The 26612-nt window shown below is 37.5% G+C and overlaps 1 long non-coding RNA gene and 1 pseudogene across 1 annotated transcript; one reads left to right on the top strand and one right to left on the bottom strand.

The window, feature by feature from the left end:
* Positions 1–391: 391 nt before the first annotated feature.
* On the bottom strand, positions 392–15439 carry LOC119232426 (uncharacterized). Its single transcript, XR_005122080.2, has 5 exons — positions 15317–15439; positions 7522–7573; positions 6405–6493; positions 2480–2575; positions 392–2053 (listed from the first exon to the last, which is right to left on the bottom strand). It is a non-coding gene; the product is annotated as an uncharacterized LOC119232426 (long non-coding RNA).
* Positions 15440–17460: 2021 nt separating this feature from the next.
* Positions 17461–18000, top strand: LOC119232059 (transcription factor BTF3-like; annotated as a pseudogene).
* Positions 18001–26612: the final 8612 nt, after the last annotated feature.

The following is a 26612-nucleotide window of genomic DNA, read 5'->3' as shown; positions in this document are numbered from 1 at the left end:
CACCCCCCTGAACCTGAGGAATTTTCATGCACTGTGAAACTAATCGCTTCAAGTTCCTTCATAAATCACACAAAGCAGATTTTAGCATCTTAACAAATTGAAAAAAAAAAAAAAAAACAGTAGAGTGGGCTGGCCTGGAGGGGCGCGGGCGGCTGAGAGGACCAGCCCTCCACCTACAAAGGAGTCAGGATGAGAGGCAAGAAGCCAAGACAGCAGCGAGGAAAGGGGCAGAAGGACAAGTCACTTCCGTCTTCTCATGCAATATGCTTCTCGTCGCCTTAAATTTTAACATGAATGAAATAATTTGGGCAGGCTGAAACCGAACAATGCTCCCTGCTCGCAGTGACCTAATTTTTTTCCCACAGTGATGGAAACAATGTGGTTTCAAAAACAGGCCTCTTTATTGTGGTTCCTGTGACAGCCCTTGAAGGATGTAAGGGGCTCACAATTAGACAAGGACTGTGTCCAGTGCAGAGAGCAGAGATGTTAGGTTGAAACGATCTGTTCCCTGGATTTCAAGCCAACACACACGCATAAAGGGCATCTTATGTGATTACTCAATTACAAAATGCCATCTGGAAATGCTATTTTTTTTTTATCCAGGGCTTGCCCCCTCTATCTATATTTCCCTGTCTCTAAATTGCATGCACAGAACTTACTTCATATCTTCTCCCCCGCCCTTTCCTCCCAAGTGCATCATATCACATCCTTTCCAACTAGCACAGAGACAAAGGTGATTCTTTTCCTAAGGTAGAGATTTCATCTCAATGGCTTACCCTGATGCCAGAATAGACAGAACTGGGAGTCTTGAGAACCTGGGGGGGAAATTGGGCCCATGAAAACTGCCTGGTTATTAGTGCCATGGGGAAAATATCACTCTGGCACTAATCTAAAATAAAACATCTTTTAGTTGCTCTATTTAATACCTACTGTACATCAGAATTACCTATAAAAACATGTTTCTTAACAGAGAAGCAGCCCCCTCTCCACCCCTGTCACTGCTCTCTCCATTACCCTGCAGTTCTGTGATTTCTCGCTACATCAGCAGAGTAACGAAGTGCCCTCTAAGTGAACATCTGGGGGCAGAGGGAATTTTATGGATCAGGTTTAGGCTAGATTTCTATCACCGTGGTGAGATTTTTTTTCTGTATCCCTGGAACCCAGGGTGCTTACAGATGCACTTAGATACAGCTAGATGTTTCATTATTGGTTTTTTTGTTTTTTTTTTTTTAAGTAAAAACATCTATTTTCATATTCTTCACCACCTACATCCATTCATCAGTATTTATGCAGTTTTCCCACCACTATCTGAATGCAACAGTTTGAGATGTCTAGCACCCCACCTTCCATAAAAAGTCTACTCTAAGTTTGTGATCTACTCAATATGGAATGGAACGCTAGCTTGAATAGCGTTATTATTTCCTCTTTGAAAATGCCTTTTGCCTTACTTTTTTTCCCCAAATAAACTATGTCATAACAGAAAAATCCCTGTGAAGTTATCCAAAGAACTCTATACTGCTTCTAGATCCTAGAACTATTATTAAGCCTTGCGTAATTAAAACAGAAAGAACATCCCCTGCCAACTGTGAGTGCCCCTGTTTACATCACAACAAAGATAGCAAAATGTACTCAGGGAGGTTTGAGCCAAAGTAATTAAGAGGGCTGCCTGACCCCAGCTCTGCTTTCTAAATATTGTCCCTGAGTTAGGAACTGGAGGGGCTGGGACTGGAGGATCTGAGCCAGAGGCCTGTTGACTTTTCCCGCCTGGGCATGATGTCATGGAGTTCAGTGACTTTGGAGCTGGTGTTGACTGAAGCCCTGTTGCATATTTAGTCCAGGTGCTTCTGCTGGGAGCTTCAGACCTGTCACCGAACTGGAACTGCATGTTGGCCTTCAGATGTTCTGAATCCCTGCACTGATACATAAAAAGTTCAGAGCAGTAGGCCATGATGTAAACATATCCTTGAAATGGATTAGTACAAAGAGGATTCTTCTGCTTGCAGTTCAGACAGTTCACAAACTTGGCTTTCTTTGGAGCTTTCTTTATTGGCTGCTGCAATTGGAACATGAGAGAAGAGAGAGAGAGAGAGGAGAGAGAGAAAGGGTATTGAGGAAAAAGAAAAAAAAAAAAGACAACCAAAGCCACTATTTCAAAAATAATCCCTATAAAATAGAAGTGCATTGTGTTTTTGTATATTTTCAAAAATGTGCCAAACTAAACCATTAAATGAGGATTTTGTTTCACAAAGTCTGCAAACTATTCAACCGCTAACCCACTATACCAAGAATGTGGTGCCAACCAAAATATGTCAAGATTAGTAGTGCTCAATAAAATCTCAAAACCAAATGACATGCAAGCTGTATTTCATGATTAGAGAGCTTCCTTATGTCAAGGAACATACATATTAACTTGTTTAAACACAGCGATGGGCTGTCACTCTGTTTGTCAAAAGCAGAGAAAGGAGATTCTAGTGCTTACCAAACCCATCCAGATGATACTTCGCAATTCCTATCTTCTAGGCAGACAGCATGGACACTGTCCAATTAATCCTGACATCATCTGAGACATGAAGAGCTGAAGGAGAGTGAGTGAAGAGAGAGAGAGAGCTTGAGGGAACACACTTCCCACTCTGCAAAGCAAGGTTGGCAATTGCCTTGCCCAAAACCTTGACACAGGTTCAAAGCTGGGATTAGAATGGAAAATTCTTACTTTTTTCTACTGAGTCATCAAAATTACAAAATGCAAACACCTTCAATCTTTTATTTTAAATCCTAAGAACTAACATTTGCATAGAGCTTTAAGGTCTAAAAAGGGCTCCTATGTATTGAATCCTCACCACTGTTTTATTAATTTACATATTTTTACCCCCACTTTACAAAAAAGAAGCCCAAATCCCAGGGAAATGAAATGACTTGCTCAAGCACCTACATCAAGAACCAAATAAAACTAGGACAGGAGGCTTCTGTCTCAAGCCTCCAAACAAAATGGGAACTACACAAAACAACGCTGCTCTTTTTGTATGGAAACGCTTGCCTATGAACAGGATTCTAAAAATGGAGAGGGGTAATTATCTCATTCTCTGACTGTCAACAGCAAGAGCAGCTGTGTGCTTCTACCTGGCAGGAGAATGGAAGGGAGGTTCTTCTCTCATTTACAAAATACAGTAGTAAGATGTGTGACTATGAGGCCTCCCCGGTGGCGCAGCGGTTGAGCGCTGGGTTGCGAAGCTGCCCGCAGCCTCTGCAGCGCTCCCCGGCTGCTCCCCGGCCACCGGAGGAGGGTCCCACATGGTGAGCAGACCTCTCCTGCCACCCGCTGCTCCCCTCAGCAGTGTACTTCGGTCCTTCTGCCTGCTCTGCTCCCTGCTCTGGCTCTGGTGAATTCTCTCACCCTCCGTGTTTCTGACTGTACCCAGTGCTTGTATAAATAAATAAATAAATAAATCTTTTAAAAAAAAAAAAAAGTGACTTTTCTCATGAGCTGAGTGATGTGACCCTCAAAATTTTGTATGTGAAATCCCTAATCCGCAGTAACTTGAGAATGTGACTCTATTTGGGAAAAGGACCTTAATCAAGTTAATTAAGGTAAAATGAGGCCCATGTGGGCAGGCCCTAACTCAGCAAGAAAAGACCAGGATACAAAGAAAAAACCAAGGTACCGCTGGAAGGTGGCTGCCTGCAGGTCAAAGAGAGAAGTTTCAGAAGAAACCAAAGCTAGTGACACCTGGATCTTGGAATTCCAATCTCCAGAACCGTGAGAGAATTCATTTCTGTTTTTAAGCCTTCTGTTATGGCCCCTAGTAAACTAATATAACTTCTCATTCCCAGACCCCTGCCAGGGCCTTTCACACAGCCAGGGAGTCCTGGATCCTAGGCCCTTTGTCCGCAGTGCCCAGCCCTTTACTTTCAGCAGAGTAGACACCTCTTTATCTTCAATGTTCAACTCAAATGCCACGGCTCCTCCCCCATGAGGCCTTCCCAGCTATCCATCTGCGGCTACATCGGCAGGCGGTCACAGACCTCTATTAGATGGCTACCCCCTACACTATTCGGATGGCTTTTCCTCCTGTGGAAAGGGAATCTTTCTTACTTGTTTCCCCAACTCAGCATAAAGCCCATCAGAGAGAAGGCCCTCAATGTTTAATGAGGGCACAAAAGGGAAAATGAAGGAAAGAGCAGCAATCGTGATAAGCAACAATAATAACCCACGTTACCCGTGAGGTGGAATAACCGTAATAACAATAAAAGCTTATTAAATGTTAGCTACGTCTCAAACACTACTCTAAGTGCTACACTTGTATTAAACAACCTTATCTTCCCAGTACCATAAGTAAATAATGGTGTCATTCTCACTTTACTGCTGAGGACCAAGGTGTTCCAAGATAACTAACTTGCCTAAGGTCATGCGGAACTAGAGATTTAAAATCAGGTATCTGGCTTCAGAATCTATATACATGCCTACAAAAATGTCTTCCAAGGAGAAAGGAAAGGAGGAAAGGAAGACCATGGAAAGGAGCAAAGCTAGGGAAGTAATCACCAACTATGTAAGCTTGGACAAGATACCTGAATTCTTTGACACTCAGTTTCCTCTTCTGCTTATTTCAGGAAAGATTCAAATGAGTCATATATACATGAATACATTATAATCTCAGACTGCTATAAACCACACAGCCTCTATTTTTAGATGCCAGGAAGCAATCAAGTAATCCCACAAGACCTTCCACTTGCAGACTGGATTTTCAGGTAGAGATATTTTGCATAGTGGATAATCTCAGGAGATGAATTTCAAGGAAGAAAAGAATGGGGTAGGCAATGATGAGCATTAGAAAGAAATTATCTGCCTCCCAGTGGGACCAGAAGTAGCCCTGCCTTCTCAAAAAACTCTAGGGAGACAATCCCTTGAATATTTCTGTCCCCCTCTAGTTGTACCTTTCAAAGACCTTGACAAGGAATGTCTCTGAGGAGACCTGTGGAGTTCTTGACCCCAGTTCAGAAATCAAAAATGACATGTTGAGAGTCCTCAAATCAAATTTATATTAAAACTTCAATTTACTAATCCAGTTTGCTGGACCGAGGACTTAGACTTACGGCCCTGATATCAACCGTGAGAATTTCCTGTGTTTCCAACCTGGAATTTTCTGGATCTTTTATCTTGTTTTTCTTTGGGTTTGAAATACTTTCTTCAATGTAACACCATCATTCATCTCTCTTTTTCTTTAATTCAGAAATTTCATTGAACACTAAACGATGACATAATAGGGCCTAGTGAAGAGACATGGCTTGTTGCACTGCACCCGCAAAGATCTCCTTGAAGTTTTTCAAATGACCCAGTTAGCTAGGCTGGGAGTAGAATGGTTAAAGCACTTGGAGGAAATCAACTGCAAATAGAAAGACTATGTTTGACATAATCTCCTCCAGAAGCCTCTCCTCCAGTCATTGTTATCCAGCCTGGAGTATCAGGTGAAGGTTCTTGACTACCTCCCTGTGGCATTTTGTCTCACCACATAACTGATAACAAAGTGATGGATTATCAAACAAGATTATTACTGCTTTAGCAAATAAAAATCATGTTTTGTGTTGAGAGAAAATGCTTACTATCCCTATCAGCCTGGCTAAATATTTACATACCACGGGCTTTCTAGAGTCCCTGTTCTTTCAAATCCGATTTCTAAAAAACAACACAGAGGTTAAGTTAACAAAGAGGGAACATGCTGTGCTTTCACACTAAGCTAAATGCACCTCTAGGAGAAAACAGGTACTGCCTAAAAGGTGGAACTGGGTAAATCCAGGGCCTCCGAGGCCACGCAATCAATGGGTACATGTGACAGAGACTGAGGTGAATGTGCTAGGAAGAATTCAAATGCCTACTTTAGAGGAGATGTAAATGAAAGTTTATAAAGATCCAAAGCACACATGTAACTCTGTGTGTGGGGGGGTGGGGGGAGCAAAGGGTTTCTACTAAGTTTCATGCTGGTTTGTTGCTTTACACTTCCTTCCAAAGTCCTTTTTCCTTCATAACCTACATTTCTTCCCCCTACTCCCCTTTCGATTTTTCCTTAATCTCTTCATTTTACAGCTGATACATAGAGACACCTAAGAGAAATTAAAAGACTTGTAAATGCCCAGAAAGGATCCTCAAACCCACATTTTCTGATGCCTAGGGCAGACCCTTGCTATTGCAACTCTCTGGTCAACACAGGATGCTCTCCCAAGGGAAGGAATACAGAGGGGTTTTATTTTACTGCATGTATTCAGATTGACAAATCCGAAATTCTGAAATTATTATTTGATTTAAGAAACGCAAACAGGAATGAATGTAACTTAAAGTAGGAAATGTGCACACAAAATGGAGATAGAAATAGGTTTGGAAATTGTGTAATGGTCAATTCATATTTGTTACTAACCTTGGTTATAATACAACGCACTGCTAACAATGGCTACTTGCAGTCCAAGTTATTTCACATAATCAGGCTTCCTTCTATAAAGGATAGATCTTGCAAACATAAAAGAGCAAACAAAACGTTAATTCTCTTCATGTGAAATTCATAGAAGCTCTTGGTTCCAGTGACATTTCATCTGCCCCACAACAAATAGTATTGGTCTGCCCTTCACTGCAAAGGAACTTCTGTTCCATGGCCTAGGGAGGTCCACAAATGCACCAAGCAAGATAATCTATGCTTTGTCCTCCAGTTTTTCAGGAGGCATGTGTTCTTCCAGGGAAATAACCAGAGTAGCCCTGGGGTAAGAACAGGCTGTCAGGTGCTATGTCTGAGAATCAAGTGTTCCAGGCACATATTGGTCACCCAATGAATATATTATTGGGGGTGGGGGGGGAAATAATGAGCATAACCATTAAAATGTAATGTTTCTCTTTTTCTTTTAAGATTTTATTTGTTTATTTTTGCCAGAGGTGCGGGACAAGGGGGTGGGTAGGGTGGGTAAGAGGATTCACCAGAGATAGAGCAAGGAGCAGAACAGGGAGATCTACACTGCTAAGGGGAACAGAGGACAAGACAAGAGAGGTCTGCTACACCATATGTGTTAGCTCCCTGGCCTGGGATCCAGCTCAAGTCATTGCAGGTGGGCCTTTGCGGTGGTAGCACTGAAACTTAACCCCTAAGCCACCAGGGAGGACCCTGTAATGTTTCTCTTTTACTATGACATGTCATACAAAATGTGACAAATATTAAAATAGTAGAATCATGACTTTTCCCCTTAAATAATTAGAAGTTTGAAAGGAGATAGATTTTGACAATACAAGTACAACAAATAATGTTACAAATTATCTACAAGTTCATATAAATATCAGCAATAAAAGCACATCTTCCCTCTCCCACAATCTTTTTTCCCTATCTCTAGAAGGGTTATCTCTTTACACTTGGTATGTATCCTTCTAGTTCTTTTCTATTATAGAACTTTTTCTGTTATATAATACACATATGCAGTAAGCCCTCACTTAATGTTCTTGATAGATTATTAGAAACTTCAATTTTAAATATAATGACCTATAATGAAACTGACCTTATCATGGACTGATTGATATAAACAGCAGTTAAGTTTCAGCAGCGGACTTCTGGTCACAAAAAAAAAAAAAAAAAAAAAAAATCAAACTTCTAAATAAACTTCCAAAGCACTTCTAACATTAAACAATAATTTGCATTCATTCATTCATTTTTCACCGTGTCTATTCCAGTTCAGGGCCTCAGGTCATGGGAACTGGCAGCTTAGGGCACACAACGTGGGACCCAGTTCTGGACAGAAGCCCTTTCCACCAAAGGGCAAGTCACACCCATACCCAAATGCACTCAGACTGGGACAATTGAGACACACTAATGAACTAATGTCCACACCATTGGATGTGGAAGGGAAGTGAAATTCCTGGAGAAAGCCCATGCAGACATGGAAAGGCAGTGGCCCAAGATAGGAACTGATTTTCTTTTTCTCATCAACATTATAGAAAAATAACTTTGAATGAAAAAATACCATTTGAGGATCTGCTGTATAATATGTATAGTAATGTGTAGCTTATGGATGGTCCAGTCCATGATGGACTGCACACACAAAGGCTGCACCATGTGACTGGGTGTGCAGCATGCTATACCATCTAGGTTGTGGAATTTCACTCTATGTCGTTCACATAGTGACCAATCACCCAACAACACGATTCTGAGAATGTACCCCGCTCATTAAGGAGTGCATTGTATGTGTGTATACATATACATATGTAGACATATAATGCACATGTGTACAGATGTATATGTGTATATATATGTAATCCATGCACTGATACTGCTTCTACCACTATCTGGTATATTTGTGTATGTGTATGTGTATGCATATAGTGAAACATTTTGTCTTTTCTCCCCAATAATATACTCATTTCTTATTCTTACAAAATCATCAGTTAGGATCTCTATTTTAATTTTGGGGAGGAGTAAAGACAATCAACCTTCCCATCCTGCTCCTGCTTTCAGAGGTATGTTCTATATTACCATAAAATTTTACCATAAAATTTCGGATTTCTGGTAGAAATGCTCTACCAACTTACTAAATTTTCTATTTGTGAACAGCCTGGAGGTCATTTTGCTTTAATTAATTTAAGTCACAAATAGGCATTGACATATCAAACGTATTTTTTTTTCTTTCTTTTTTTATTTTTTTTTATAATAAATTTTATTTTTATATTCCCCATACAATTGCAACCCCCCCATTCTGACCCCAATCCCTCCCCTCCCGCCCCCCACCCCCAAAAAGTGTCTCTGGTTCATAGTTTTTTGTTGATTTTGATTTTTCACTTTCTTATATTTATTTATTTTCCTGGTCCCTTATTTAAGTTTTCTAGATTCCTGCTATGAGTGAGACCATCCGGTTTTTTTCTTTTTCTTTTTGGCTTATTTCACTGAGCATGATCCCTTCCAGCGCCATCCATGTTGCTGCAAATTGCATGTGTTTATCTTTTTTGAATGCTGAGTAATATTCCATGGTATATATGCACCACATCTTCTTGATCCAGTCATCTATTTTTGGGCATTTGGGCTGTTTCCAAAGCTTAGCTATTGTAAACAGTGCTCCTATAAACATAGGTGTGCAGGTGCTCTTTGGAATTGATGTTTCTGTGTCCTTTGGGTAAATACCTAGGAGTGGAATTGCTGGATCATATGGAAGCTCTATGTTTAGTAGGTCCAGAAATCTCCACACAGCTCTCCATAGTGGTTGGACCAGTTTGCACTCCCCCCAGCAGTGCAGAAGAGTTCCTTTTTCTCCACAACCTCGCCAACATTTGTTGTTGCTAGTTTTTTTAATATGTGCCATTCTCACTGGTGTAAGATGGTATCTCATGGTAGTTTTGAATTGCATTTCCCTGATTACAAGTGATGCTGAACATTTTTTCATATGCCTGTTGGCCATTTGCATTTCCTCTTCAGAGAAGTTTCTTTTTAGCTCTTCTGCCCATTTTTTGACTGGGTTATTTTCTTTGTTGTTGCTGAGTCTCATCAGCTCTTTGCAGATTTTTGTGATCAGTCCTTTATCATTAGTGTTGGGTGCAAAAATGTTCTCCCAGTTGGTGGGGTTTCTCTTTGTTTTTGTTATTGTCTCTTTTGCTGTGCAGAAGCTCTTTAATTTGATGTAGTCCCAGCTGTTTATCTTTGCCTTCACTATCACTGCTTTGGGTGATGTATCTGTAAAGATGTCTTTGATGTGCAAATCACGTAGTGTTTCACCTATATTTCCTTCTATGTATTTTATGGTTTCAGGTCTTATGTCTAGTTCTTTAATCCATTTTGAGTTGATTTTTGTGTATGGTGTGAGGTAGTGGTCAAGCTTCATTCTTTTGCATGTAGCAACCCAGTTTTCCCAGCACCATTTATTGAACAAACTTTCTTTGCTCCAATGCATAGTCTTTGCTCCTTTGTCAAAGATTAGTTGACCATAAATCTGTGGGTTTATTTCTGGATTTTCTATTCGATTCCATTGGTCTGTGTGTCTGTTCTTGTTCCAATACCATGCAGTTTTGATGATTATGGCTTTGTAGTAGAGTTTGAAGTCTGGGAGTGTGATGCCTCCATTCCCTTCTTTCTTTTTCAGGAGAGCTTTGGCAATTCGGGGTTTTTTTGTGATTCCATATGAATTTCATCAATAATTGTTCTATTTCTTTGAAGAATGACATTGAAATTTTGATTGGAATAGCATTGAATCTGTATATTGCTTTTGGTAGGATGGCCATTTTAATAATGTTTATTCTTCTAATCCATGAGCAGGGGATGTCTTTCCATTTCTTTGTGTCTTCTTCTATTTCTTTTAACAGTGTTTTATAGTTTTCTTTGTATATGTCCTTTACCTCTTTTGTTAGATTTATTCCCAAATATTTGATTTTTTTTGTTTCAATAATAAAAGGGATGGTTTTTTTGATTTCTTCTTCTTCAGATTTATTGTTTGTGTATAGGAAGGCTACTGACTTTTGCGTGTTGATTTTGTATCCTGCCACTTTACTGAACTGATTGATGAGTTGAATTAGTTTTTCTGTGGAGTTTTTGGGGTTCTCTATGTATATTATCATATCATCTGCAAATAGTGATAGTTTGACTTCTTCTTTTCCTATTTGGATTCCTTGGATGTCTTTCTCTTGTCTTATTGCTCTGGCTAGGACTTCCAGTATTATATTGAAAAGCAGTGGTGAGAGTGGACATCCTTGTCTTGTTCCAGATCTTAATGGAATTGCTTTCAGCTTTTCACCATTGAGAAGGATACTGGCTGTTGGCTTGTCATAGATGGCCTTTATGATGTTGAGGTATGTTCCTTGTATCCCAAGAATTTCAAGGGCTTTTATCATGAATGGGTGTTGCACTTTGTCAAAAGCTTTCTCAGCATCTATTGATATTATCATATGGTTTTTATATTTCTTTTTGTTGATGTGTTGGATAACGTTGATTGATTTTCAGATGTTAAACCATCCTTGTGTCCCTGGAATGAATCCTACTTGGTCGTGGTGAATTATCTTATGGATACATTGTTGGATTCTGATAGCTAAAATTTTGTTGAGGATTTTTGCATCAGTGTTCATTAGGGAGATTGGCCTGTAGTTTTCCTTTTTTGTGTTGTCCTTGTTCGGTTTTGGTATTAGTGTAATGTTGGCTTCATAGAACGTGTTTGGTATTGTCTCTTCCTTCTCAATTTTTTGGAAGAGTTTGTGAAGGATAGGCACCAATTCATCTCTGAATGTTTGGTAGAATTCGTCAAATGTATTTTTTTAGTACTATTGGTATGAACCAATTTTTCCTCTAACTTTCTAAAATGTAGTAAAATACATTCCTGTATTTCCTACTGTTCGACCATTATTGCATTCCTAGTATTAACACTAGTTGGTAATAATGAATTCAGTGTTACATATTTTACTTGGAGCTTCACATTTATGTCCCTAAGGCAGACTGACATGTAGCAGTCATTTTCTATGAGAAGTCATTTTTAGTTTTGGTACCTCAACTATACAGGATGACAGTTGAGTTGGGATTACTTCCCTCTCTTTATTAACAGCAAGGGTTAAATTGTTCTTAAGCATATGAAGATTTAAAACTCATTAAACAGTCTGGGACTGTTATCTTTCAGGATAGATTGTTTTATTACTTTTTCTACTTCTTCTATCGTTATTATTCTCTTTAGGTTTCCTGTCACCTTTTGAAATGATATTGATAATTTTGTTCAATTTCAAACTTCAAGAATTTATTAAATTATGTCTACACTGTTTTACAAAGGATATTGGTAATTATATTTTCCTAGGAATATGTTCTATTCAAATAGATTTTCGAATTTGTTATGTTATTGTCAAGGATATTATACTTTTATAGCTTTTTGAAAATTTCCTCTGAAACTGTAATTAAGTCCTCTCTAGTACGGAAAGTTTATTTGTATCCTTTCTCTTTTTTTCTTGATCATATTTATCAAAGTTTTTGTTTACTTTATAGCACTTCAAAGAAATAATTTTGGGTTTATAGACAAAGTCATTATTGTATTCTTTCGATTTTCATGTTGCCAAGTATCTCCATCCTTACTTATTTTACTCTTCTTTTCTTTATTATAGAGTTTTTTAATGCCAGTTTATTTTCTAATAAGTGAATTGAGGCTACAAAATTCCCTCTAAATGCAGCTTTAGTCATAATCAGCAAGTATTGATAGAACTTCCATTTTTTTTGATAAATGTCTTTATTTCTGTCTTAAATCAAGAGTTATTTGGAAGAATGCATTTTTTTAAAATAGATGGGTGGGTCTAGAGGATTCTCCTTTTGTTGTTACTATTTAATCTTACAATATTTTGTTCAGAGATTATAAACAATAATTCCTGCTCTTTGGATTTTATGGAGGTTTTTCCAGTACATAATCAAATTTTATAAATGTTTCACAGGTATTTGAAACATGTAAATTCTCTAGGTGATGAATATAAAGTCTATAAATATTTAAGATGTGTAAATTACATGTCATAGCAGTTTTATTAAATGTTTTTAAAATTCTGTCTTCTGCATTTATTCACTTTTGAGATAGTCTTTAAATTCTCCCACTATGATTATGGTTATCTATTTCTCTATGTACTTTCATCATTGTTTGCTTTGCTTTAATATTCCATAACTTTGTTCTGCATATGATTGTGAATTCTTTTTTTTTTATTATAGAGGCATGTTTTTATTTATTTATTTGTTTGTTTGTTTGTTCGTTTGTTTATACATGCACTGGGTAGAGTCTGATTGTGAATTCTTATTACATGTCTTAAGACATGTAAGAAAGCAACATTTTTTTCTTTATCCAATCTGAAAGTCTGTTTTTTTAAAGGGTGAAATTAAGACATCCATATTTAGTGTGATTTCTTATAAGTCTGACTTACTTCTGGCCACCTATATTATGGTTTATATTTATCATTTTTTTGCATTCAGACTTTTTTGTCTCAGCCTTTTGTTAACATTATTGTAATTATTCCATTTTCTTCTAAGTGTTTAAAAAGACATGTATCCTTTTCCCATTCTTTGCTTTGACATTTTAACATTCACATTTAAATATATATATATTTTATCAATGTCTAGAAATAATCAGTATCTCTATTATACTTCTGATCAGGCAACAATCTGAAGACAATTCTGTCCCCATCTCTATGTCTTATTCTCTCATCCTTGTATTCCCATATCTACTTTTTACAGTTTGGGATTTCAGTTCAATAATATTATTATTAAAAATTGTTTCTATTTTATATATCAATCGTTTTGTAGATTCAGCTATAACTTATTTTTTTTGGCCCATATATTTCTCATTGCTGTATTCATTAGTTTTTCCTATTGTTTCATAACAGTATTTTTTTAACCCTTAATTTTTTTAAAATATTTATTTATTTATACATACAAGAACTGGGGTACAGGTCAGAGGTTTTTTGGGGGGTTGAGCGGATTCTCCAGAGACAGAGCGGGGAACAGAACAGGCAGATCGACTGAAATACACTGCTGAGGGGAGCAGCGGGCGAGTCAGAAAAGGTCTGCTGCGCAATGTGGGTCACCAACCTGGCCGGGGATTGAACTTGTGCTGTAGTGGTTGCGGTGAGCTTCATAGGTTGCGTCTTAACCCCTTGTGCCACCAGGGAGGCCCCTTATAACAGTATGTGTTGAGGAGTACTTTATAAGAGGATCTGTGGTCATGTCCAAAAAAGTTTTTATTTTATCCTCTCACTGGACCACAAGTTAGGTTGGGTATAGAATTGTTTGATTTCAGTAATGGACAACCCTTAGTATTTTAATTCCATGTACTAGTCACTATTTTTGTGGGGTTTTTTTCCCCATAAGAATGAATGGAGGAAATGTGTTAAATCTGCTCTGGAAAAAAATTACTGAGGTTTAATACGTGTAAGGATTGTTTTTCCCCCCTCTAATTTTGCATGGGGCGAAGAAGCAAAGAAACTGAAACTAAAAATGGGATTCATTCTCATAAACTCTTATGTAAAATGAATTCTAAGTACCATCTGCTGAAGTGAAGAGATTAACAATAGAACAAAACTCCAAGAGCTTCATATGCCATGCTGATCACTTTCTAAAAGCAACTATATTCATGTTAAAAGGGGTCTGATTCAGGATAAAATTGATTCAAGGTAAAACTTGTTTTCTGGAATAATATTACTGCTATTAGCTATTGACAATAAGTAATGCTAGTGACAAAGGAATCAGATTATACTAAAACATTTGTATTTCTTTCAGTTTTGGCCTAAAGTACTCTGTTGTTAATATAATAATTTGCCATCAGAAATTGTCATGTCATGGCATTTCAATAGAGAGCATTTTTTAGGAGAAACATTTGTTTACACAGTCTTTTATTACAATCTGTGTCCTTAATTATTCTAGTCAATGAGTCAATGAAAATTTACTCATTGGAACTACAAAATTTAAAAAATACCATTTACCACATAGCTTAAATAGGCTATTATAAAGAGAAAAATAAAATCTCTGAATGAATAGTTTTACAAACTGAAATCTATAAAAATAAGAGAACACATTTTTCATCCCTCTACTCTTTTTTTTTTTTTTTTTTTTTTTTGTGGGACCCTCGCGGGCGGCTGGGGAATGAACCGGCGCTGCAGAGGCGGCAGGCAGCCTCGCAGCCCAGCGCTCAACTGCTGCACCACCAGGGGAGGCCCCATCCCTCTACTCTTATCACCATCATCTCCTTCCCCTCAAACTCCCTTGTCATTAGAAAGGGAGAGAACAAGTTGCATGGATCTTATTCAAAACAAGGAAAACAAATCATTGTTCATATTTCGACTCTTCTGCTACAAGGTGGTACCTCTTAGATCACCCACACCATTCCTCACCAGCCCCACTCACTGAATAACTAAGTGTCCAAAATAGAATGCCACAAATCATAGCCACTAAAAGGTCACAAAGAAGCAACTTTGTATGACAAAATTTATAAGACAAATTAATCAAGGAATTTTAATGTGGTAGTTATGTTATTTGGCTATATGGGTGGCAGTGAAGTTAAGGGAACTCTACACCCATTTTCTGTGTATTTGTGTACTGTTTAAAACTTTTACAATGAGGATATAATCTTACACTAGTTATGTAATATTGTTAAAAGAAGGCAAAAATCACAAATGAACTAAACAGAAAGGTTAACAATGAAAGAAACATTTGAGATGACCTAGTCCCAAATTCCTCAGTTGGGAAGAAACTGAGACTGGAGAATGTAACTGATATATCCCAGGTCACAGAGTAACCCAGTTTCTAACGTCTAACCTCCATTTTGACGGGAGGCGGAGACTAGCACAGATCTGCACTGACAACAGGCATCTTACCTGGAGAAAACAAAAGATGCCAGGACCGGAGTTAATCCAGAAACCATATAAGAAAGTGTTCCTTCATATACTGGAGGGAGGAAAATGTCAAAACCAGGAGTTATGTGTTGAGAAAAGGTCAGAATTCATAGAGTCAATCCAAAATTCTGGAATCCAGGCTGTAGGAACCAATCGAGGCATCAATCAAACTGGACCAGCTGACTCCTCCAACACCTGCTGAGGCTGGAGGTCTTTGTTTTGTGAGTCTATTTAGTAGATCAGGTTTAGACACAGCCAGCAGGGTCAGGTGACAGCCAATGGCTGAGAGCTGGCGAGACTGAACATACTATACGTTGAATTCTAGTTTAAGGATCTTTGTACTGCTCCATCATATGTCAAACACTAGTAGTAAGAATGTCTAATGCCTAGTTATGAGTGATACAAAAGCAGATATAAAAATTTACAGACTCATGGGTAAAAAGACATAAAATCCTTCAACAGGAGCTAAAAGCAATCTCTAAAGGCTATATTTTCTTATATTCCTGCAGCCTAGCAATATTATTTTCATACGATTGGGACTGGGTCCAAAATACCAAAAAGACAGTGAGTTTCAGGGTAAACCACAAGAAACGAAAAAACTGAAGGACTTGGGTATAGATGGTTCTGATAACCATAATGACATCTATTCACGTATTTATCCTCCCCTCAGATAGTAAAACAAAATGGTGTCTTATGAAACAATAAAATAGTACCGGAAGATTATAAATACCAAAGTAAATTGAAGTTCAAGTTAAGCTTCACATTTATGGAAAGTCTAAACAAAATTCTTGATAATTAATCTCCCAAATGTATAAATCTGCTGCAGACATGTGCACATAAATTATAATAAAGAATGTTGAAATGCAATTTGATTCAAAGTGCTTTTTAGTAAAGTACATAATGATGCATGCTGAGGAGATGCAGGTATATTTAATTGGATATAATTAAAATAATGATGTGTGTTTAAAATAATGATATATTAAAAAAAATTTAAATGTAAGTGGCTAAAGAACCGGTAATAAAAAGTCAAAGCAGTAACTACTTTTTGATTACCTGATTATTCATAGGGCTAATAACTTTCATTTAACAAGTAATGTAGTAATGCTGTAATAATGTCAGTCAGAAGCGATCTAGGCAGCCTTGCCGATAAGAGGGGGACCTTGGTTTCCCCCTCTTCATGGTGTGTTTCATCCTCTAGGTCTCTTTACAAGCCAACACTCTTCATCCAAAAGAATTTGATATGGCCTTTTGATATGGACTGTATCAGCAAATATGGGCAAGATAGGTAAAATTTTGAACATTGTTGAACATTACATGTACCCATGTAATAGGTACATGAGGCTCAGTATATTTTTTCCTCTCGACTTCTTTTATGTTTGAAATGTTCTTTTATATTTAGTAAAGAAAAATCCAAGTCTCGCTCTGTGTTTAAGTATTGATTGTATTATATTTGATCATTTTGCTTCTTCCCCATCAAAAGACATAATTTATTATGTGTGTGTGTGCTTGCACTAGTTCTAGAACATGAGGCCTACAGATTGCCTTCAAATAAGAGGACAAATAGCAGATAAATAGACATTTCTAAATCTTAGCCCTGGTTAGGTAAGACTGAGTCAGTCTATGGTGCCCTTACTAGTCATTTACCACTCTTCCTGCTTCAAGTGGAATCAATGAGTCCTTTCCACCACAGCTATGCTCCTGGGCTTCGCAGACGAACAACCAATAAGCCAGTGCCCTTCTACCCAGACATCTCATTACCTTCCACCCTGTGCTGTCCTGCTGTGACCTCAAACCCAACTCAGTTCACCTTCTTGCAGGGTTGTATAAGTAATCCGTGCCTTTGAACCCCAAGCTCTATAATTCTGATCTTAAGAGAGGCAAGGTTTGGTCGAATATATATATATATATATATATATATATATATATATATATATTAGTTCTTGCTTATGTGGTTAAGCTTTTGCAGTCAAAAGGAGAACTTGACTTATGGTGCATTTATAATATCTCTTAGAAATCATGTTGCTCTAGCTGCCATCTTGCATCCCCACCTAATCTTAGCTGGCCTACCCAAGACCCTCCTGAGCACCAACCCTACTCCCCCAAGCAACCACTTTTTTGCTCCAATAAGATGAAAGAACTGTCTAACTATCATGAACCAGAAGAAACTGGCCAAACTGCAAGCACAAGTACACATTGGTGGGAAAGATACTGCTTGCAGACAAAAAGAAGAAGGTAATTCATAGAAGAGCTACAGCATATGACTAAAAAAAAAAAAAACACACCATATCTCCTTAAAGAAGTTAGGGGTAAACAATATCTCTGATATTGAAGAGGCTAATATGTTCACAGACTAAGAAACTGTGGTCCCTTTTAACAACCCTCAAGTTCAGGCATCTGACACCAAACACTTTCAGCATTACAAGCCATGCTGACACTGACACAAAGCAGCTGACACAACTGCTATCCAGCATCTTAACCAGCTTGGTGCAGACAGTCTGACCAGTTTAAGGAGACTGACTGAAGCTCTGCCCTAACAATCTGTGGATGGAAAATCACCATTTGCTGCTGGAGACAATGGCGATGATGAAGTTCTAAATCTTGTGGAGAATTTTGACGAGGTTTATAAAAATGAAGCAAACTGAATTGAGACAACTTCTGAAGAAAAAAAAAACTTAAAGAAGTTACTGGAAGCTACTCTTTTATGCTATGACTGTTTTGAAAATTTTTGTTAATGGATCTGATAAAATCTAGATCTCTATTTTTAAGTTTGAGTCCTGTGGAAATTGCCAAGGTAGAGGACAGGTCACTGTCTATGGGCCTCACCTGTGTGCACAATTGTAAGATCGCTCAGGCTGAGGGAACAACACTGGGGTTTATTTAACAGGGGAAACAAAGAGTTTCTAAAGCCACACGTGGCTAACTATCTCATCCCAGATAGTATCCATAGTGTCCATAGGTCTCAAACAAAAGGCCACTCATTCAAGATGGCACTGTCCTGTTAATGAGGACCTGGAGCTTGTTGGATGCTGACAAGCAGTGGGCCAGGGTCCAACTCATGGTGGCAGCTGGAGGCACACACAGGTGGGACAGGAAATAACTGGTCTTGCCCCCTGCTTATGCAGTGGGGCTCCAGTTTCATACACAATTCATTTTAATTAAGCTGAAAAAGCCTGGGAATAATGTTTGAATCAAAGGCTAATGAAGTTCTTTGTCTAGTTTAAAAAAAAAAGTTCGCTATATTTTCTCCTTTAAATTTTATGCATAATAACTTACAAATTATAACCATATTTTCACTAACTTGAAAAAGATATTCTGGACTTTTGAAAGATCATTCTCAAAAATATGTGGGTTCCTTTTGCGGTTAATAACAGTAGTTTTACAGCTTTATCTTGCAATTGTTGAAGCAGGAGTATCTCCTTTCCAGAAACAAACATACATATGGCATCCAGAAAATAATATACATTGAAATAAGCAACAATAAACTTTTTGGTGTAACTGTGTCTTATAGAAATTTAACTTCAACTTTCATGAACTTTGATAGTAAGCTTTTTTTTAATAATAAATTTTATTTTTATATTCCCCATACAATTGCAACCCCCTTATTTTGACCCCAATCCCTCCCCTCCCGCCCCCTACCCCCCATAGAGTGTCTCTGGTTCATAGTTTTTTGTTGATTTTGATTTTCGATAGTAAGCTTTTGATTATTCAGTGATGAGGATTCAATTTGTAAATTGTACCTATCTTCTATTCTTGTCTTTGTTCTGTGTGTTACTTTATTGCTCAATATTAATGTCAACTTTAGTAAAGAATAAGCAAAGAAGTAAAGATAGATAAAAGGGAAGCTAATTTATTGAAACCATTTCAGCATTTCTCCAATAAGATTGTTTGCAGGGAAACCATTGACCAAAATGAAATCTCTGGAGTTTGAAGACCCAGGCAGTTTTCTACCAATACTAAAAGCAATGAGGGAGTTGTTCTTTTATCCCAATTTTAGCAAAATGACCACGAAATTAAATTCTCTAACTGAATATCTATGAGATTTTCTGCCTAGCATGCTTTACATAAACAAGTACACCCTTGAGTATCCAGAATCCTAGCTAGATTACTAAAAATCATAGTCTGTATCCCACAGGACTCATTGCACTTGAATTTTTACAAGTTATGTCTCAAAATGCAGTTGAAAATTTAAATAAATTTCAAAAATTTTGTAATAGAAATACATTTTTTAAAAGTTACCTGTCTTCTCTCAGCAAGTGTTAACATAGCCAAGTTAGTTTTCTTAACTTTTCTCCCTGTTCTCGCTCATTTCCTTCTTGCTCATCCACTATCACTGACCCAGATCTCCACTACCAGATTTGTACATGGCAGAGAATGGGGGAACTCATAAAGAACAAGGAAGGGTGAAGAGGAGTGAAAAGAGCCAACAGAAACTTTTACTGTGGCCAGGGTTTGGAGATTATGCCTCAAGCTACACACAAAGCAGCCAAACTATTTATTTTGCAGTTAAGTGGAATTTTCTTCTTCAATGTCAAGAGGCAGGAGCCAAACTTTAGAAAGTCACAATTTTCCCAAGACTTGAAAGAAAGATAGTCTTGATCATGCACATATTCTTGGAATACTGGTAGTCTAGAACTGACGTTCTCCCACTGGATGGATTTGCAGGCCAAAATACAATCAAGCTTAGGAGCTGCTGGCTCTGTCCACAACTGGAAATGAGGTAAACACAGATTTCCAAATTATGTCTTCATACTTCCAATGCAGTCCCTGCTACCTACCTCTCTTACTGCCTCACTATTGAGATTCAGATGACTACTTATATTCTCTGAGGTATTGTGACCTTTTTTGAGGCAGCATAATCTAAGAGAATCATTTTCTAAAATTCTGAAGGCCAAGGAAAGTTTTGCAGAAGTCAATGTGTGTGTGTGTGTGTTTGTGTGTGTGTGGTGGTACATACCCTGTCAAAAACATGACTTTCACTTTAGGGAACACTATAGCATGTCTTTAAGTAAAATAAAAATAAGACCAAAATTTTGTGGAGGTGCCAGTTTCTTCTAAAATAATATATAAATTTAATACAATCAACATAAAATCTCAACACTTGATAAATTTTATTTGAGAAGTAAAATGTGTGAGGTGGGGGCAGAGTAAATCTCCACCACAAATGAAAAAAAATAAGTAAATAAATAAATCAGAAGCAGAGAGGAGAATTGGGCCTAACAAATATTAAAATCCATTGGAAAGGTACCAACTTCAAAACAGCAGGACAGTGTTACAAGAATTTGTAACCATATTGATGGACTAAAATAGAAAGTACAGAAATAGAGTCAAAGTATATATATGAATTTAGTATATGACATTGGAGAAAGGTTGGATTAAACTATAATTAGTACTGAGAAACCTCGCCAACTATTTTAGAAAAAAATAAAGTTCAGACCATTGTCTCACACCTCATGCCCCCAAATTTTCCAATTAAAAACAATTATAAATTGTGAAAGCACAAAATATTTAAAGAAACTATATGTGATTAAGAGTTCTCTTTCAAATTATTTTTTTCCTAAGAAAATGAGACAGAGAGATAGAGACATAAATAGATAAATATCAAGTATATCCAATAAATATCATTCAAAATAGCAAAATAATCTGAATGGCTTTCAAAAAGGAAATTATTTTAGTAAATTACACCCAAAAGTGAAATAATATAAAACCACCAAAATGACATGTATGTTTATTCACTTCAAAAAATATAACCTATTAAATAAAAAGGGAGGTTACCAAACAAAATTATATTATAATCTAATACGTGTGTGTATGTGTGTGTATATATATATATATATATATATTATAGATGAAAGTCTAGAATGATACTCTGGAGTTTCATTTGGTGATAGGATTTGACTAACAATATAAAAGTATTGCTTTTGTAGTGGAGATAAATCACAAGAATTTACATTTTTTAATAAAATAGAATTAGGTCTGTCAATTGTTTGAAGTGGGGCCTTAGTTTGGAAAGTAAGGAAGTTGCTACAAAAGTCCTGGTAATAGTTGTCTGAAAAGAGACAAAGACAGTAAAGTAGAATTTGAGAAATACGTGGTGGTGGAAGCAGCAACTCTCGGTTTGATCAGCTGGACTTTTGTGACTGGGCTGTCATTTAGGGAGCCTACAACTTGAGAAACTAAATGGGTCATTTAGGGTCTCCCTGGTGGTGCAGGGGTTAAGCACAGCACTATGAAGCTATCCTCAGCCTCTGCAGCAGGAGTCCACATGGCACAGCAGACCTCTCGTGCCTCCCCGCTGCTCCCCTCAGCAGTGTTTTCAGTCAGTCTGCCTGTTCTGCTGCCCACTCTGTCTCTGGTGAATCCTCTCACCCTCCCGTACCTCTGGCCTATATCCCAGTTTTTGTATGCATAAATAAATAAATAAATCTTTAAAAAAAATAAATGGGTCATTTATAAAAGAGGATACAATTGAATGGTAGGGTAGGTGGGCAAGCCAATAAATAATGTACTTAGACATAAATTGCAGGTCATTGTGGACCTGTCTGTCCAGTAAGCAATTGGAACAAAAGACTGGAAACTGAGACTGGGTATTTATTAGCATGAAGGTACTGGAAACCATAATCATGGTTTATAAAAGCACATATAATTCTCCAGGGAAAATAACCCCTGCGTCCACATTGCTTCTAAAGCTCTTATCCCACTAGAGTACATTTTCCAAATTGCACAGGATCTTATTGCCTGAAATCTTAATCCAATTATCCTGTATCATTAGGATTCCCACTCATCATATCTGGATTAAGTAACTGCCAGACCTTGCTTTAAGTTTTCTATTGGTTTCCCTTTTCATTTAGAACAAATCCAAACTCTGCATGAGGATCTACCAATCTTACATGATCCAGTTGATACTATCTCTGACAGCATTTCGTGTCAGTTCCCATTACTCACTGTGATTTCACCATGCTGGCCTTCTTTTTCATCCTTGAACACACTGAGTTCATTTCCACTTCAGGGCTTTGTACATGCTCGTCTGTTTGCCAGGAAGTTTCTTTTTGGGCTTGTCTCAACACTGCCCTTTCTTATCTTTCAGATTTCAACTTAAATGTCATCCCCTCTCTTTAGAGTGGCACACTCCCTGACTCCTATTTCTAAAGAACCACTCTCCTGCATACCACCACCCTATCTTGTCACTGATTATGATTTCTTCTCAGAGTTTATCACTACCCTATATTATTTTTGTTTACTGTCAATAGTTTCTTTTAGGTTATAAATTCCCATAAAAGAGACCATGTCAATCTTCTTTTGTCTCTGTCTCTATTTCCACCCTTTTATCTAACACTACTCTGGCCCCTTTCATATAAAGGCCCAGCAGTTACATCAGGCACACATGGATAATCCAAGAAATCTCCCCATCACAAAATCCTTAACTTAATTACATCTGCAAAATCACTTTTGCTATGTAATGCAACATATGCGCAGGTGCTAGGGATTTGAATATAGACAGAAAAATCCTTAACTTAATTACATCTGCAAAATCACTTTTGCTATGTAATGCAACATATGCACAGGTGCTGGGGATTCGAATATAGACAGCACTACAGGACAAGCGTTCAGCCTACCACACTCAATTTTCTCAACCTTAAAATGGGTATTGTAATAACAGGGTCACCTCACATGATGGTGGAAAAAATTAAATTCATATCAAGTGCTAAGAGCACTGACTGGCACAAAGAAAACCTTCACCAAAAAAAGTCTGCATATATTTTTACCACATGGACTTCTGTGAGATCCTCCTCTCATCCCTAGCATTTCTGCCTTGGTTTGAACTCAGTTATTTCAACTCTCCCACAGTCATCTGCTGCCCTGTTTTGCCTTCCCACATACCCCACCCTCCCTACCCACCATACCACCATCTGAGTGGAAACACAATGATTACATTTCACTAATTTACCCTCTCAATAAATATGTTTTGACTGTCTACTACAAGCCAAGCACCTGCAATCATTGTCTTCTGCAATCGGTATCTTGGCCACTGTCTGTGTCTGCTGGACATATTGAGCCAGGTAATGGGACTTGTTTATCTCTCCACCCCAGTGTTTTATAGTCCCTACAGAAAATACTCAAGAATTCCTATTGAGTTAATGAATGGATGAATTTAGTTTAAAAATTCTACAGTACTGTAATTCTTGTCAGAGGTACATATTTAGACTTTTTAATTAATTAATCTATTTATTTTTAATAGGTAATATTACCACCGTAGTGCACCTACCACCAACTCACCCATATTCCACCACCATAGACCACTGTGCTTCCTTTCCTCTTTATTCTTTTCCCTCCCCCACCTTTGCCCCCCACCCTTGCTGATTTAGTTCTGTAGTCAGCTATCAAGGGGTAGTTCTTCAATTTGTCTTTTTCTGACTATTAATTTAGTTACTTTCTAGTCCACATATTACTGACATCATCCTATATTTATCTTTCTCCTTTTGATTTACTTCACTTAACATTATGATTTCAAACTCCATCCATGTTTCCGCATACGGTATGAATTTATCTTTTTTTTTAATTTATCTTTTTTGATCACTGAGTAGTATTCCATCGTGTATATATAACACATCTCCTGATTCATTCACCTGTTCTGGGCACTTAGGGTATTTCCATAGTTTAGTTCTAGTAAATAGTTCTGCAATAAACACAGGAGTGCAAGCTTCCTTTTAAATATTTGGATTCTTTTTAAAGCAGTTCAGGCGCTATAAAAATGAACGTGACAGTTGCTCAGTGCATCCAGAGGAAATGGATCTGTGCTCCACTCCCAGAGGCCTCCTGAGTCAGAACTGAGAAGACTGTTGTGGAGAGAGGGCATGTGGGTAAACTGTCACAGAGGCAGGCTTGATGGCAGACACTTCTTTGCAACTTTTAGAGAGGAGAATCAAGTGACCATGATGTGGCAGCCACATTGGTTAAGATATATTTCTCTCTTTCCACGTAATCTCATTTTTGCTCAACCACCAACAAAAAAAGAAGAAAGAAAGAAAAAGAAACACAAGCTACTGAGAAGGGCCCTTCTCTCTGTTCTCCATTCAGGAGAGCCTGCCAAACCAATTAATACCTCCTGAATGTTATCTCCCTGCTATGTTAATGTTATGTTAATAAATGCAATTAAGATAACATTCAGGAGGTGTTAATTGGTTTGGCAGATGTACATGAATAAGAAGCACAGATATTTTGCTTTCCCTATTTATGGAGGCAGGAAGTGACACAAAGTTGGACAAAAGGAAACTTAATTTGCCTCCAGTCTCTTTTGATACCACTTAGTCCTTTTCTGTTAAGTAATATATGGGATTCTTAAAAATGCTAATTTAGATGGCATTACAAAGATGAAGTGATTGTCAAATGTTGCAAAAACACTGAAATTGTCTTTAGTCACAGGAATTAGCTACATGATATTTACTTCCTTTAAAATGCTATACATGCCATATAGACTATATATACATACATACTCACATATTCTCTTTCAAATGTGTCTATTGCATATATGCAAATAAGTTTTCACGCTAATCCATGAAGCAGACTGTTCCAGAGGACTAATTTCTAGATTATTCTTTATGTAATTAGTTTTTTAATATATTTTAGTGATTTGCAAGAATTAATGTTCTTTTATTCTAATTTACAAGATGGTAGCATATTTTTTTTGTATCTAGAAATTCATACACATACACACTTACATCAGTGCCTAAAGCTGTCCTGGGGAGACTAAGCCAGTAATGTTCTGGCCAACATCAGGTTCTAGGACTGAACACAGTAACCTTAATGGCAATAGAATGCAGCATCTCTTTGCTTCAAGTCCATACTAATTTAGGCTTTTTAAACAGAGAAAAATCTCAGTTTTGTAAGGTAAGGCACACTGATGAGAGCCCCAGAAAGTGTTGAGGTCTGAGACCTTGTTAGAGTATAAACTGAACTGAGGTTCCTTCCAGATCTGGAGGGCAAATTATCAGTGTCTACTACTGTGAACCAAGTGGGGAGGTCTATGTCGAAACTCTACTCAAAATATTCTCCAACCTGGAATTCAAAAAATTGGAAGTACATTACTTGAAATCTAAGACATAATTTTCTACAAATTGTAGAAGCTCTTTAATAAGGAGAAGAAGAAGAAGAAAAGGAGAGTGAAGAGAAGGAGAAAAAAAGATTCCATTAAAATTTATATTTATTGCAAGATTGAAATCCAATTCCAGAAATGTTAAAATGTGCATTTCAAATTAAGACTATTATGTATTGCTTAGGAAACAAGAAACAGAGTAGGTAGCTAGAATAGAGAAACTGCTTTCTTTTAAGTGGATTGTTGAGCCAGTATATGTTGCATAATTCCAGAAAATTCACCAAGCTTAAGAATACATGCATGTTTCTTTGCTAAATGCCCATCGACAGCTCTTAACTGTCCCTTTGTCACTTTCCTCAATGTTATTTCCTTGGAGCTTACATATAGAATAATGGGCTTGTTTCTAGCTTTCAATCTTTAAGTGTGGGCAATTTCTTAAGCAATGAGGGATTATTGTTGCTGTCCAGTGACAATAAGCTGTTAACTGGATTATAATGAAATACTCTTCTAATCTGGGTGCGTGTGTACAAGTGTGTTTGCAATATTTTCCATTGAGATAGACTCATTGTAGCTTAAATTCTTTAAGTTTTACAGTCTTGGCTCCCCTCCAGGCCAAGGAGATGAAGGAACACTCTGGAATGCAGTGACACTGACTCAGTCTTTGGGGGCAGCCCCATGTGATTCTGAGCCATGGTTGGCTCTGGAGTGGCAGAAGATACAGATTCCATGGAGAAACCATTTCCAGACAGACCTACTGTGTCCTTGTGAGGGTTGCTCCCCCCAGCACCTTCGGCCATATTGTCCAAGAGCCCTAGAGGCTGCCTGGTGATGGACTCATACAATAAAATCTTATTTCAAAACAGTGCACTTAGGTCTAGAGTTTAGGAAACATTTTTAGTTAAAAAAAAAAAGGTTATACTCGCTTTAAATTATTCTTGGGCAAATTTATTACATACATTCTCTGTGGCAGAAATACCAAATAGATTATATCTGAGTGTAATGGACTGACAGTATCCCCCCAGATTTTATATTGAAGCCCTAACCACTCAGTAACTCAGAATATGACCATATTTGGGACTCTAAAGATGTGATTAAATTGAAATAGGCCATTGGGATGGGCCCCCATCCAATCTGCCTGGGGTCCTTATAAGAAGACGAAATCTGAATACACAGAACAACTGGGTGTAT

Source organism: Talpa occidentalis, unplaced genomic scaffold (genome assembly GCF_014898055.3).
Source record: "Talpa occidentalis isolate TD23 unplaced genomic scaffold, MPIMG_talOcc4v2.1 talOcc4.7, whole genome shotgun sequence".
Lineage (NCBI taxonomy): Eukaryota > Metazoa > Chordata > Mammalia > Eulipotyphla > Talpidae > Talpa > Talpa occidentalis.
Note: the sequence above shows the minus strand (reverse complement) of the source record. Positions and strands in the feature narration are given on the sequence as shown.